Here is a 15,621-nt window from a genome sequence, read left to right as displayed (position 1 = left end):
GATCAATTGTATGAATTATGCAAGCATTCCCCTTTTCCACATTTTTCACAAAAACAAAGAAGGCTTCACTTGATCTCGATTACTGTGAATTTTACACAGCGAAAAGTGCACAAATCTAATCAAACTGTTCTAGATTTGCACTAAACTGAGGATAATTACCTTCGATTTGCGAACAACAAATCCTAATAGTTCTTTAGAAAACTTTTAGAGTCATTAGAACGGCTGATTTTGTGTAATGCTCTCTACTGTTGTTTTTTCACCAATGCAAATGATTGGCAGCTGTGACGTAATCGCTCTTGCCGAAAACGAAACTAGCTCTGCAAACGATACAAAATACATCTGCTCGCAGTGGCGATAGAATCCAAACTGATCCAATTTTTGTTGAGAGGTTTCTTTTTACGTGATTTCGTTTGTAGCTTTTTCACTAATGGGCGGTCCTAACGGCTATAAAAATAGCCGCATACAGAATTTGAATGTCGATTATTTCATTTCGGATTTGCATAATTTATTGAAAGAAACTATCAATATGCTGTAGGGATTCGTTTCTAGCATTCAGAAAGGTCAAATTGTGGAACTCACTGCGATATTAAGCAATGTTCGGAACATTTTTCACGAGCGATTTGTTGTACAGCAGCAGATATTTTGTTCTCTTCCTCTAGAACTCGTTCTAATTGGCTGGTGTTGACATGGGTCAAATGAGACAGGTTTTTCAATAGTATACTATTGAAATACATCAATGCTTTTTCCATACACGCTTCCATACCGCAGTTGAAAAATTTCGATTCTATTGGTAGTCAGATTGTATAAATACTTTCACAGATCACTGAGCTATGAGCTTTAAAAATACGAGAAAGGCAAACGCGCCTTATGAATTATCCTCTTTGATACTCGTTTATACCAAACATTTCAGAAAAGTTTAATTTTTAATTATTTGAGATTATGTCACACAACTGAATATTTTATCATAAAATTGTGATCATATTTCCGATGGCGTGTAGCAAAAATTATGTTCATTCGTTAGATACAACAAGAGATATTCACGATCAAAAACTTATCACTATCTCAGAGGGTAAATTTTGAAAAGGCACCCCATAGTAAAGTAAGTTGTATTCACGACAAAAACAACACTTAAAATAAAAAAAAATTCACACCTCTAAGTGGACTTCATGCTCAATTATTTCTGGCATTTTAGACGCAATGTAAACTATAAAACAATAGTGATTCATTAACTTTTTTTGTTGCGAAACGGTGAGACTGTGGTGTCTTTTTATATTTGTATTTGAATCCTTAGAGTGATTAATATTCATGTGTAAAAAAATGAATCTTCCTCCAACTTTGCCAGCGCCCATTCATTATTGAATTATAGACCAAACGACGATTCATGATCAAATAATAGAACAAATTGAACAAGTTTTACATAGATACAAGATACGCGTGATCTGTCAAAACCAGTGTTGCCAAAAAGATACCTGTAAAAAAATCACCCTTAATTTGAAAAAAAAGTTAGAGAAAAGAAATAGAAAACTAGCCAAAATAGTAGAAAACCACGAATATACAAAAATTGCGAATATAGTCGAACATTCATAGTAATACAAATCACAAAGGAAGAATAGAAATATTGCCACTGTGATATGTAAGATGCCTTTGTACAGTGCGTCGTCTGCATCGGAATAAACAGAAACGTCGTCGACGATTGGAATGTTCGCTTCTGATTTCATTGCAATGCAAAGTAAATTATCGCTTACAAATTGAAAAATGGTCGGATCGAAGTAATCGATCAAGAAAACTGTATATCGGATAGCGGTGAATTTGTGATAAACTGACTAATAGAATTACGCTACCAGTATAAAATTGTGTCAGGGAAGACATTAACGTGTAAATATATAAGATTTCACTTCGATTATAAAAGGTGATTTTTTTGAGGTTAGGATTTTCATGCATTAGTATTTGCTCAAATTTTTTGAGGTTATGATTTTCATGCATTATTATTTGCTCAGTATGCTCTGACATTTCATCATGAATAGACTTACTAACGAGCAACGCTTGCAAATCAGTGAATGGGCCCTAGAAAAGTTGGCAGAAAATCCGCTTTTTTATCGACAAATTTTGTTCAGCGATGAGGCTCATTTCTGGTTGAATGGCTACGTAAATAAGCAAAATTGCCGCATTTGGAGTGAAGAGCAACCAGAAGCCGTCCAAGAACTGCCCATGCATCCCGAAAAATGCACTGTTTGGTGTGGTTTGTACGCTGGTGGAATCATTGGACCGTATTTTTTCAAAGATGCTGTTGGACGCAACGTTACAGTGTATGGCGATCGCTATCGTTCGATGCTTACAAACTTTTTGTTGCCAAAAATGGAAGAACTGAACTTGGTTGACATGTGGTTTCAACAAGATGGCGCTACATGCCACACAGCTCGCGATTCTATGGCCATTTTGAGGGAAAACTTCGGAGAACAATTCATCTCAAGAAATGGACCGGTAAGTTGGCCACCAAGATCATGCGATTTGACGCCTTTAGACTATTTTTTGTGGGGCTACGTCAAGTCTAAAGTCTACAGAAATAAGCCAGTAACTATTCCAGCTTTGGAAGACAACATTTCCGAAGAAATTCGGGCTATTCCGGCCGAAATGCTCGAAAAAGTTGCCCAAAATTGGACTTTCCGAATGGACCACCTAAGACGCAGCCGCGGTCAACATTTAAATGAAATTATCTTCAAAAAGTAAATGTCATGTACCAATCTAACGTTTAAAATAAAGAACCGATGAGATTTTGCAAATTTTATGCGTTTTATTGTTTAAAAAAGTTCTCAAGCTCTTAAAAAATCACCCTGTATTATATATCCTTATTACACATAAACATATTCTTTTGATTTTTTGCCATTGGTGAGTTAGCTTGATGGATGAAGTCTGTTCTTAATATACTTTCAGAAATTGCAAAAAAATTGTGGCGTTGTTCAGTGAAATGTGAAAAAATATCAATTCTTGTCTGTCCCATATGCGAAGTACCCGCATAAGTATTAGTCTCATTTAGTGAAAATTTCATTTATATAATATATTTAAATATTAGTTTTGTATTACCAATATTTCGAACAAAAATACCAACATTTAGAGCAAATTCAGCAGCTGGAAGTTTTATATGGGAGAGTTATCAGATCAGATATGTCAGGTGAAAGGTCAGGTCAGATATGTCAGGTGAAAAGTTCAACTATCTTCAGGCAGGGTTGACAAAGTCTGTAAACTCAAAAAAAAGTCTGCGGACTCCAAGCTCTCTAGAAAGAATGATACAAGGAAGTTTTAGTGAGAAAAACAAAAAGATCGCAGCTATTTCTAGAGATTCTGCAAATTTTGACAGTTTTAAATTTGACAGAAGAACTGTTTGAATAAATAAAACTAGAACGGCTTGCTGGTGAAAGGTTTGCTCAAGTTTCAGTGCTATTATAGATCTTTCATATCAGCCGTTTTTAAAAGAAGGACGAATCTTACAAAAGTAAACAAATCGAGTTTTTCTCTCCTACCAATAAATGCTTCAAAATCCTACAATTTTGCCTAAAAATTCGGATTCTGCTAAAATTTCTATCTTAGTAATACAAAGAACTATAAAGGGCGAAACTGTCATTCCATTTGTTTACGTAAGTTTCGCCCTCCGTGTTCCACGCAAACAAACAGGGCGGTACTTCAATTCCTAGTAAGGAAGGGCGAAACTATTTGTTTTCTTTATGTTTGATGGTTTCCGAACCTTTTACTACTGGAAATAGTGAACGAGACGATAAAATTACCCGAATATTTATCCTAGTCACGAAAACCAACTAATTTTACAGAAAATGCGCCAGGGCGTAACTTCATCAGTTTTATATCAACTTTAATTTTTTTTAATTTCACCACTTTCCTTTTAAAAGCACTTTAGTTCACTATCATCAACAAATTCTTCTAGAGGTACATAATAAAAATTCATATCATTTTCGAAATCATTCATTTTGTTTGTTTTGTTTCTGATTTGAAACATCTCAGTGAATCGACACAACACAAATACATTGACAGAAAAATATAGAACAGGTTCTAAATCTTCCCGTTGAGATCATCAAGTTCGTGGTTTATTCTTGATAGTTTTAAATTATACGGCAGCCTGTCATTTTAGAACAGATATCCATCACAGCGTTTGCGAATAACCTTAGGTTTTACCGGATGACGTTACGAATTAACTCGTGACGAATAAAGTCAATGTTCGGCAACTGTCAGTGGTTTGTTGACATACTCATTCAGACGGATTTAATTCGAAATAAATATGTGAACAAATGGAACTTTACCGAACTGCTAGGTACTGTCAAATTTTTCGGATCCAACTAAGCTGGGCAGCATTTTTTCCTATGATTCATAAATCGCACTGTTTGTTAATCGACTCACTGACATTCGATAGGATGCCAATCTCAAAAACACGATGTTTCATTATCAAAATCATGGAGGAACTATCAAAAAGTGCGCACTAGTTATTTCAGAAGATGTATCGAAGATACTGCGGTGAATGCAAAACAGACTCGAGATAGGGTAAAGTGTTATAATATGCCCCCTCTTAAGAAAACATTGAGAGATTTCTAAATGTACTGATGTATTTTTTTCAAGAATGTTGGTATTTCATTGCAATTCACCTGAGGAACATAATTTTCAATGATTTCGGTAGAAGTGATGAGAATTGATTGATACAAACACATATCCCAAAACGACCACATTTTCATTTTTTTCGCTTGCCGTAGACATAATGCCCCTGCAACCGTACAATATGCCTCACAACAAATCAGTGGTATGCCCCTTGAAATGTTGATATAGAAGAAAAGCAGATAAGAAAGATATTCTTCGCATCAGAAATCAATTAATTACAATTGGAAACCAACTTTTTTATCCTCTCAACGCTGCATTTTGTTTTAATAGTCGTTAAAAATTGTTAAAATAATATTTTAACTCGAAGCATACTGTTGAATCGAAGGGGGGGCATAATGTCCGCAGAGTGACTGTTATAATGAAATTCGTATATCAAAGAAATGGCTTTGTTTCTCTGAATTTTTATACTGTTAATAGAGACATTCACCCCGATTCTGTATTTCGTTCGAATCGGATTGTTTCGATCGAATACGAAATTTTGCATTCTGTAGCTCGATCGAGTTCGAGTTTCCCATACAAAAGCATAACTCGATCGATTTGCAGAATGCAAATTTTTACATTTGTTCGACAAAATCCGATTCGATCGAAATACAGAATAGGGGTGATTAACACGGCTAAAAGTTAATTACTAAGTAGCAACCGGCCATTAGACTTTTTACACGGTTAAAATGCTTGTTTAGTCGAAGCATAACTTCACATCGTAAAGCTGCCTAATGATATTTTCAGTGGTTTCATATTTTTCAGCAAACGACAACAGCCAAACTTGCATAGCAGAAAGATCTTACGAAAAGATAGTGTTAGTGATAAAACTTTTGTTTAGAAAAGTGTTGAATATTTTAAAATGGAAGGAGGGCGTTTTGGCCAGCAGGGGCGCTTTATAATACTTTCCCCTAAGTGTCGATGGCTGAAAGGAATGGGACAATGCTTTCTCTATGCATTGTGATCACGTAGTTAATGGAAAATGTGAGAAATTTATTGGTTTAATGTGTATTGGAATCCCAGATGATGATATTCTGAGGTAATGTCTAGACGAACAGTCACTAATTTTGAGCGAGACGTAGATGTTATGCATCTATACTCAACAGTTTCAGTTTATATGATTCCGATATTGATGGCTTTTCCGTAATATTATGGAAGTAATTGTAATTTAGATGAAGCTGTAGAAAATGGTTTACAGGAACGTTTTAATTATTACTCCGACATTATGCCTTGTGAATTAAGATTATTGAACATATTTGATAAAAAAAATGGGGAAATAATTGACTTAACTAGCAATATTGTCATGTTCATACAGAAACAACATCATCCCGTACAGTAGCTTGTCACATGTTGTCTCATTTATTTAGGGATTAAAACATACCGTGCGCACTAATTAGCATCCAACCTCTCAAGGAAACTACGAAGCTGTTTCATGTTGGTATGCCTGACATTGTTTTTCAACGCATACAATTCGCATCATTATTCTCGCAAATTAATTTGCATGCACCAGGCCTACACGCGAAACGTGTATGTGTAAAAGAAAAAAAATTTTTAACTGTTTTTATTTGAAAAATAGTAATTTAGGCTTCTGATCTCGTAGGTAGATTTTGTTTCAATTTTATTGCCGAGTTATGCTTCGAGGAACACAATTCTCTTACTCAACACGATACACACTTAAATTTGATTGTCGATCTCAGCTGTTGAGTTTCGGCAAATAATTTTTAAGCGAATTTTCAGCAAAATATGACATTCTGTTACTGCGGTACCCTCAGGTACTGCTGCCAAAAAATGTTTCTTTTCACTGATCTAGCTATCTATCGGTGACATATTTGGTAGTTCGGTGGTTGAAAACTCTTTAAAGGGTGTAATAATTACTGAGCGAAATTAAGTGTGTATGTTCTACCATAAAAACTGGTTCACGAAAATGTATCGTGGTTATTCTAACACGCTTTAACTTTTCTTTACTTCAATTATGCAACAAGCTGACCTTGAATCATACTAATGGTACAGAAAATGTTTGTGAATGTCACAATCTTCTTAATAAAACATCATTAAATTATAGAAATATTTGTGACTCGAGATGTTCAAATTACTTTATGCACATCCAGAACAAATGCAATTGGTTTTCCCCGCGTTCTTCCGCGTTGCTCGACACTTCCGGTACCGGTTTACCGCCAATTGTGACCACTGTTGACTACCGGCAGATTGTCCGCCATTTCGTTCAATCTTCTGGAAAAATGAGCAAATCTGTTTTTCCGGTTGGCTGCCTTGCAGAGCAGGGCTTGCGAAACATGCGTTTATCAAGGTGGATAGACGCAACATTGATTTACTGCCCGTTTGTCTTTCAACTATTCGAGTTTTCCGGGCCTACGGAAAGTTCCCGTCACCGGTCCCGACAGGTGCTACGGTATGCGGTAATAATTTATGGGACACTCACCAAATTTAAGCTCTGTCTTGCCATTTATCATTGCTAGCAGCATCGTCCGGAAGGTCGCGCGATGCCATGTGTGTCAAGGGTGTTGAAGGGGGAGGGTAGTGCCTCGGTCGGATCCGCGAGAAGCAATTCCGGTTCTTCCGGTCAGTTCTGGTTAGGGATGACAGCAAGAGTTTCGTTTACCATTCCATTAATGTACCGTGGGCGGTAAAAGTTTGCACAGTGCGGTCAATATAGAAATGTTGTGCGTATTTTCAACTGTCACACGCAGAGAACTAATGCCGGAGACGCTCGTAGGGGGTTGCCGGGATACGTTAGCCGTCGTGGCACCATGAGTTCTGATGACCCGAAGTCATATTTCCCGCAATAACGTGGAAGTGGGTAGTCCGCTCGCTGCAAGAGGGTATTTTCTCTCTCTCTCTCTCTCTCTCTCTCTCTCTCTGTTATGATGTTTTTGTGTTTTTTACGTAGAAATGAGGTTTAATTTCCACGGCAATGTCGATGTTAATTATGTCTCAAATCCCTTAAGCACTGAAGCTTGAAATGCGAGGCAGTTATAATCTGAAAGCAAGAAAACATAAAAATTAAACATTATCGTAGATGGCAATTTGAAGAAAATACAATAAAATTACTATTGATTGTCACTAAGGTCGTAGCCGTTGACACTTTTATTATTTGAAAGCTACTATTGGGTCATTGATCAAGTTTGGCTGTCACTTTCGGTGTCGAACGCGTTGTTCTTTAACCGTTCAATTTTCTCATGTTAGGGGGGGGGGGGGATTGAAAACTTATTTTGAAAACCATAACTTTTGAACCACACGACCAATGCGGCTTATTTTTGGATATGTTGTCAATAAATGCCTATAACTTTTATGAAAAATATGCGAATATTGTAAAGTTGAAATTTGTCTTTGACAAAGCCAATTGTATAACATTTTAACGGTTTTCATGGCTTGCGATCAATGGGCACTATGAGATGCGTTATTTTTTGTTTGGAGTTAAACATTTTTGAAATTTTCAAGTCTTCGTTGTTTCCGACCATGCACCTTTATTTATTTATTGCGATTATAACATGAACACATTCTTACCTCTTTCAGATTGTAAAATAAATTATTTAAAAACAAAAGTGTAATAAAAATAACAAATAAATGTATTAAAAATAACAAACAATCGAGGTTTGTTTTAAATAGTCAGTTTTAAAGTCTTCAAGAGGTAAGAATGTGTTCATATTATAATTACCATAAATAAATGGAGGTGCATGGTCGCAAAGAACGAAGACTTGAAAATTTCAAAAAACAATTCAACTCAAAAACAAAAAAAAAACGCATCGCTCAATTTGGATATGTTATGTAAGAATGTTTAAGCTTTTAAAGTAAAATAAAAAATTACATAGTGCCCATTGGTCGCAAACCATGAAAACCGTTAGAGAGTTATACAATTAACTTTTTCAAACACAAAACTTCAACTCTACAATATTCGCACATTTTTCCTAAAAACTGTTAGCTTTTTTTGACAACATATCCATCGGAATCGGTAGAGTGGTTCAAAAGTTATGATATTTAAAAAAAAATTTTTGATCCACCTCAACTTGGAAATGGTCACCCTAATGACAAAATGAATAAATACGGGTCTAATATTTTTCGATGGAGAACGATTCTTCCAAATATTACGAAATTCTGAGAGATCGTATATTAGTTTGATGTTTTCAATAGAAACTTTGTGGTTTTAATTATGCTAAGTCCAACATAAGGATATCAAAATCGTTCAATTTCGACTCCAAACCGGTCAAAAGGAAACGGTTTTGAATCACTATTTTTGGCTTCCTATTTAAAAAAAGAAGAAGAATGACTTTGTATATAAACATTAACGAATAAGAGTCTCTTTATTTTGAGTGCAAGGATCTTAAATTTTGAGTTAAACTAACTCAAATTTAGAAAACAATATTTTTTTCTTATTTTGAGTAAGAAATATTCAAATTTTGACAGTATTGCCCCTTGAAGGTGTAGAAACTCATTGAACATCACTCAAAATTGAGTGACACACCACTCAAATTCATAAAAAGTAGTTACTCTGAACTTGAGATATCACTTATCCACTCATTTTTGAGTTAAGAGACGAAGCTGTCAAAATTGAAGTATTTTTTACTCAAAAAAGGAAAAAATTTTTTTTTCAGTATTTGAGTGAGTTTAATTCAAGTTCCTTAACCTCAAAATAAAGAAATTCTTTTTCGTTATTGTTTATATACATGGATTTCTAGTTAAAGTTTGATTTGAACTTGACATCGAAGCAGATAGTAAACAGAAAATTTAGTGTAATTGAATTGATGTGATATCAAGTCATCACTCCCAAAAATTTGACATACTATAATTTACGTCAAGTGAAATTTTTCTAATTTATTTACACAGTAAAATTCCTGAGAATCAAACGTGAGGGAATTTCTATTCTGACTTAAATAGTGAAGACAGAAATCAGTATTATGACATTGTTTTCCATTGAATGCAACATAAACTTCCGAAAATTTATTCGCTTATCAATATTAAATTTAATTTCAGTGGATTTTCTATGTTTTAAAATAGATAAAATGCATTTTTCTGTCTATCAACTGAGTCTTACGTCATGGTAAGGAGTGTTTCGAAAATAACCACCCCGGTTCTTCCAACCCGAAACTGAACCAGAAAGTGGTATCTCTAATCATGAAGAACAAATTAGTGTCAGTACGTGATTTGGCCAAAAAAGTAGAAACGAGTGTCGAAATGATCCAGCGAGGCTAAGTCACCTGAAGACCTACAAGAAGCAGAAAATCTCGAAACAAAGTGTAGAACAGCAGAAGCGAGCAGCAAAAGGATGCATGCGTTTTGATGGATGATAAGACTTATGTAAAGGAGGACTCAAAAACCCTTCCAGGCCAACAATACTTTACTGTCGTCGTTGGGGAGGATGTGAGCGATGCGGACAGGTCGATTTAAGTAGAGAAATTCGGTCGAAAGGTACTGGTATGGCAAGCAATATGTTCCTGTGGCTTGAAGTCAACCATTTTTACACTACCGGAACTGATAATGCAGAAATCTATCAATCTAAGTGTCTCCAGAAGAGATTGCTGCCTTTATATACGAAGCATAGTACACCTTCGCTGTTTTGGCTGGATTTAGCGTTGGCTCACTATGCCAAAACCACTTTCAATTGGTTTGCGGGAAAGGGTATAAATTTTTAATTTATAAATATAAACTAAACCCCAAAAGGGTTGAGAAAAATAACAATCCACCAAATTGCTCTCAATTTCGACCCATCGAACGTTACTGGGCAACCGTGAAGAGGGTTCTCAAGAAAACTGGTAAGGCAGCTGAGAACATACAGGAGTTCAAAAAAATTTGGGCTCAAGTGTCCAAAAAATGCGATGCAACACTTGTCCGGAACTTAATGAAGAGTGTTCGATCAAAAGTTCGAAAATTCGTATTCCGTCACTTAAATTTCATACGGTTCTCATTATGCTCAAGTTTAACTTCGTATAATATAGAATCAATTTTTAGTTGAAAAAAAATCTTTTTTTATCATAATACACTGATACACTCCATAGGCTTAGATTTACATACTTAACACGTAATATTCACTTGTCGTTTTCACGCGGCTCGTTTGTGTGACTGTATGAAGCTACCGAGATTTGAACAGCTGAGATCGGCAATACAATTTAAGTGTGTAAACACCAATTTTTTCTTTCGGTGTTCAGTAAATTTTTTTACGGATACTATCTGTAAAATCTTATTTTCTTTCTGAACGATTTGTAAAATTTATCCACTTAACAGTCATCTGTTAATGAACTACCGGATTTCAGCAAATTCTGTTGAAATATCACAGAACACTCGTTTTAATTTTACTTGAACAGTTTGTACAGTTTGAAATATTATTACTTTTCCCGATTCAGTAAAAGTAAAAGTTTTATTTCCAGTTAATCAATCAAAAATAATGAAGTATTTCAGCAACGATTAATGAAAACTTCGCTAAGAAACTTAGCTGTCAAATGGACAAATTTACGGTAGCGAAAAGGAGAAAATTGAAGCATACAACGAGAATACTTGGCAACTTAATTTCGAATTGATTAGTGCACATTTCTTATAAAGTAAACATATTTTTATAGGGTGGTTCAGCACTTTAATAAAATCTGATAATGATCGCTGAAAGCATTTAGGTCGCAGCTACGTTTTTATAATCATGCATTGCTGGACAGTATATCTAAACCATCTTCCAGCACTTATCAATAATTTTTATTGGACAAAAATGAGTTGATCTATTTCTTATTCTAGGAAACTTCTACTGAACTGATTACAGAAGCTTTTGCTGTTTGAATGTCAGTAAAAATGTAGCCGAAATCCCTTAAAACCTTAAAGCGTACCTATGCGATACGACGTTTTAATTAGGTTTCCCTTGAGAAGTGGCATTTCCTGAATAGATCAATGACAGAGCAGTTATATGGAGCATAGAAGGTCGCCAAATTTATGGATCGGGGTCATTTCGCCGAAGGCCATTTTGCCGAAAGCCGTTTCGCCGAAAGTCATTTCGCCGAAAAGGTCGTTTCGCCGAAAAGGTCATTTCGCCGAATGACATTTCGCCGAATGGGCCAATTCGCCGAATGTCATTTCGCCGAAAGCGATTTCGCCGATTCCTGCAATTGTCTCGCTTCCGCTCGTTCGGACCTAACATAAGAAAAGAAACCTAGCTTTGAGTACACCGGGCAATCGAGGCGGTTACAGGTTTGTATGCAAGAGGCCGCCGCTTCCGAGCCATCTTGGTTTCGGATATGTGGATGTGCCACATCATTTATACAGGAGGCATAATAGCACCAAAAATAATATTATATTATGTATTTGAAAATACCCTTTCGGCGAAATGACTTTCGGTGAAACGACTTTCGGCGAATTGACCAGCTCCCGTTTCCCTTGAGAAGTGGCATTTCCTGAATAGCTCAATGCCAGAGCAGTTATATGGAGCATAGAAGGTCGCCAAATTTATTTTCGCTACATCTTTTCGGTTTAGATAAAATGTAGTTTTTTCAATTTATGTAAGTCGTTAACGTTGAAAAGGTACTAATATCGGCCGATATAGAAGTAGCATCATTTTTTCGTACGAGGGGTGCTCGATTAGCTTACCGATAAACAATTGAAAGCAAATGGCTTTATTGTATTTTAAATTATTCTCCTTGGAAGATTTGAACACATCAACCGCTTTTTCAGGCTGCGAGAAATGTTTACCATCCAATTTATGTTTGAATTTTGTGAAAATAAAATAATCAGCTATAGCCATTTGTTTGACACGATATGTGTGAACTCGCGTTGTCGAATGGTTTTCATGTGCTTTGTTTTTTTTTTCTGAAAACGCTCCAGCTTTATGTGGATTATATGCTTCGAAGTGCGTCTTGTGAAATATCACAAATAACCGTTAACCTATCGACACGAGTCTCTTTTGATCATTTGTCAAGTTCTGCGGTATCCAACGCGAACATATCTTTCGGCCAAATATTCATGCATTATAGAATGTATGACAGTGGATCTAATGCCCAGGCATACGATAAGTAACATACCGACTATTCGAAATCAGGGATCGGATTATGAATCTCGAAACGAACGGTTTTTTTTTTGTACAAGTACTTGTACTAAAAAGTCGATTCGACAGGTCACACTCCAACAATGTCGTCTAGCAAAACGACTATTTTTGGAGCTCCATAATGGTCTGGAGCACAAGAACACAATTAATTACGGAAATCTATCGAAATATGGTGTTCTGCGATGGTATTTTATTACCAAAAGTTACAGCAAAGTGATCGGTATACTGTTGTTGGGATAAACCACGGCGAAAGTCGCAATAAATCATGGTACGAAAATTTTCTGAAGATAATTTCATTTTCCACCGAAAAGAAATTCGCAAACTCTTATGAATTGCACGAGGAGACTTAAATGCAAAGTGTTCTGATCACGCAAATCATTTAAAGCACTCGACGGTGCTGATGTCAAATTTGACATATTAAGAGATGGTCATCTCAAAACTAATCGAGCTAACGTTTTCGATATCATTTGCTGCTTCGATATCATTTGCATGATATCGCTGCCCTGTTTTATTTATAAAGTTTTGGAAGAGTTTTTCTAAACTGAGTTGAGAAGGGATTTCTCATCTAGTGTTCAATTTTGTTTTGATTAGGAGAGTGACTATTGAAATGATTGACCTTCAACCTTTGCAAAAGACATCGATGTTGCAACATACAACTTTGAGATGACGATGGAAACATACATCGGACACTGCAGGTCACATCTGCCAGCTCGTACTGGATGAAATTAAGCGGCGAAGATCGGTCAATGACTGAGTTATTTGGAGATAGAGTGTACATGCTGAAAATAGACAAGCTTCTTCAAGCGCTTTTACGTTTGTGTTTGAGTATGAGCTGTCGAAAAGCTTCCATGTTATTATAGTCACGGCCTTGCATTCACACAGTTCCAACACGAAAGCGAAAAACTTGGTTTCTCCCCAATTTGACTGATGTGCAGTGGTGGTAAATTGCGAACCGAACGCCGATGCTTCTGCAAATTTACTCAAAAATGTTCGCCGAGCATAAGCATGCGATAGGTTCGAAAACTATTCCCTCGGTTAATGCGAAGGTGTTCTGTGCTCGGTGTTTGGCGAAGCAATCTGATTCGAACCGTTCGGTTGGCGGACCATCGGCGAGGGCCGAGTAAACTGCGTTCGATACGATGGTTTGTTGATTTCAATTCTCGCATCCTGGTTTTGAAATTATCAATGCACATGTGATCAGCAGAAAAGAAAATTTGTTTTGTTCGATTGATAAATCGATCAATAGCAATTCAAATGGTATTATTTTGGACATTATCAGTGTGCGTAGGGTGGCTCGATATGGAAAATAGTAAGTTTTGGATCTTTTGCTAATTTTATGGTTTTGGTTATAGAATCTATAACAATAAGAATTGAATATTTTGGAAAACTTCAGCAATCGTAGAGTGGCTCAATATGAACAGGGATATTTTTTACTCTTGCAAATTCGATGTTTAATAAACTGGTGAGTCAATAACAAAGAAAATTAAGTAATTTCAGGTATTTTCAACGAGCGTATTTAAATTTGATGTTCTATTGATTGTTGAATCAATAGAAGTTCAACTTGGATAATTTTAGACATTTTCAGAGAGCGTAGAGTGGCGAAATTTGAAAATTCGGATTATTTTTTACTAATTCGATGATTTATTAAATAGTAAAAAATCTTTGGAAATTATCTGCCACCGTAGGGTTTTTCTATTTGAAAAATTGTAAAATTTTTGATAATACCAATTCGATCGTTTGTTGATTGTTGGATCAATAGCAGTTCGAATTGAATAATTTTGGGCATTTTCGGTGAGTGTAGGATTGCGCAATATGAAAACTTGTAAGTATTTTGACTTTTGCTGATAAAATGTTTCATTTAATAGTGAATTAATATCAATTACAAATTGCTCATTTTTGAGATTGTCAGGGACCATAGGATCTATCTGTATCTATCTGTATAATGGTAAAGTTTTTGACTAATGTCAATTCGATGCTCTATTGATTGATGAATTTATAGCAGTTCAAATAAGATGATTTTCATGATGATGATAAGAACATTTTCAGCGATCGTAAGGGGGTTTAATATAAAAATTTGAAAATATTTTGATTTTTGGTATTTTAATGTTCAATAGATGAATAGGTAGAATTTTGATTCTGGATGATTTTGGACGTTTCTAGCGAGTGAGCCGTTTGTTAATTTTGGATATTCTCAGCGAGCGGTGGATGGCTTAATATAGAAATTGTAATTTTTAAACTATTTACAATTTCATGCCAACGGTAAAGCGAGAACCGAGCACCAATGCTTTATACATATTTGTTTAGAAATGTTTTCCTAGCAAAAATATGCAAAAGCTGTTCATTCGGTTTATGGTAAAGTTCACTTGCTGTTCGGCGGAGCAATATGTACCAAACAGTTGGCAGACCATCGGCGAAGGTCAATTGAGCTCTATTCGATGCGTAGTTTCATTATTTATGGTTCGCTGAAATGCCTACCTACAGCATCAAAATAAATTCACAGGCACTTCGACGATTTGCATGTTTAAATCCGATGGTTCACCACCACTACTGTTTATATATTAATCAATACAGCATCCGATTTGGAAAAATAGTTCACAATTTCTCATATAAAGCTGCCTTACCACCGAATAAAATGCTTAAAATTCTAATATTCCAATTGCTATCTATTAAACATTGAATTAGCAAAAGGTAAAGTATTACCAAATTTTTATATTAGGCCATTCCACGCCCACAAGATATGTATAAAATTATTCTATTCGAATTTATTTCATTCATTAATCAATAAAGCATCGGATCTGCAAATTCAAATACTAACATTTTTTCAAATAGAACCACACTACGCTCGCTGTAAATTGAAAATCCTATTGGAACTGCTATTGATTCATCAATTAATAGGACATTGAATCGACATTTGTCAAAAATTTTAAAATTTTCCAAATAGCACCACCCTACGCTCG

At 35.5% G+C, this 15,621-nt stretch overlaps 1 protein-coding gene across 1 annotated transcript in view; it reads right to left on the bottom strand.

Annotated features, from left to right (window-relative positions):
* Positions 1-15,621, bottom strand: part of LOC131438855 (uncharacterized) — a 244,737-nt gene that overhangs the window by 100,921 nt on the left and 128,195 nt on the right. The window contains exon 2 of the mRNA XM_058609193.1: positions 7,073-7,630. The gene's annotated coding sequence lies outside the window, so the exon portion shown is untranslated. The remainder of the gene's footprint in view (positions 1-7,072; positions 7,631-15,621) is intronic.

This window comes from Malaya genurostris, chromosome 1, assembly GCF_030247185.1.
Source record: "Malaya genurostris strain Urasoe2022 chromosome 1, Malgen_1.1, whole genome shotgun sequence".
NCBI lineage: Eukaryota > Metazoa > Arthropoda > Insecta > Diptera > Culicidae > Malaya > Malaya genurostris.
Note: the sequence above shows the minus strand (reverse complement) of the source record. Positions and strands in the feature narration are given on the sequence as shown.